Raw genomic sequence first — 1,005 nt, 5'->3', positions numbered from 1 at the left:
ATTTATATCTAGAATATATAAAGAAATCTTCAATAAGAAGTAATGCGTGTAAAAGATGGGCAAAGGATTTGAATAGACAGACATTTCTCTAAAAGAAGATATAAGATGGCCAATAAATACTGAAAAGATGCTCAACATCTTTGGCCATTAGAGAAATACTAATTAAAACTACAAAATACCACTTCTCTCACACTAGGATGGCTATAATAAAAGAGATACGCAGTAAGAAGTGTTGGTCAGGGTGTGGAGAAACTAGTTGCAGCCCCTTCGGATAGCAGTTTGGCAATTTCCTATGGTAAATACAAATTTACCATATTCCTAGGAATAGAGCCATGTGAATTTAAAAAAATATGTCTGTAGGAAACTTGTAAACTAATACTTGTAGCTGCATCATGTAGTTCATGTAGATCTTTGTATCTCTATTCTTGGTGCTAAACTGGACATAACCCAAATTTCCATAAGCTGGTGAATTGATAAACACGGTAGGTTATATCCACACATGAAATCTTACTCAGATATGAAAAGGGACAAAGTACATGCTACAACATGGATGAACCTCAAAAACTGATAAAATGAAAGAAGCCAAGGGGAAAATACCATGTATTGTATGGTTCCATTTGTGTGAAATGTCCTGAAGAGGGAAAACTGTAGGGACAGGAAGTGGATTAGCAGGGGGCTGGGACTTGGGCTGACTGTGGACAGTAGCTGCGAATGGGCACAAGGAGCGCTTTTGGGATGAGGGGAATGTTTAAGATTGGTTAAAATTTACGAAAATAGGTGATTTTATGACCTGTATGTAAATTCCACCTCAATAAAGCTGTTCAAGGCTCCTGAGATGAGACATGAATTCTAAAAGGAAAGTGTGGGAAGAAGTTTATGATTGTGGTTGTGGGCTGGTGCCTTAGAATTTGTTTTTTGTTTTTGTTTGTTTGAGACAGGGTCTTGCTCTGTCATCCAGGCTAGAGTGCAGTGGCTCAGTCTCAGCTCACTACAGCCTCTGCCTCC

The sequence above is a fragment of the Mandrillus leucophaeus genome, unplaced genomic scaffold (assembly GCF_000951045.1).
Source record: "Mandrillus leucophaeus isolate KB7577 unplaced genomic scaffold, Mleu.le_1.0 Scaffold152, whole genome shotgun sequence".
Taxonomy (NCBI): domain Eukaryota; kingdom Metazoa; phylum Chordata; class Mammalia; order Primates; family Cercopithecidae; genus Mandrillus; species Mandrillus leucophaeus.
This window is presented reverse-complemented; position numbering follows the sequence as displayed.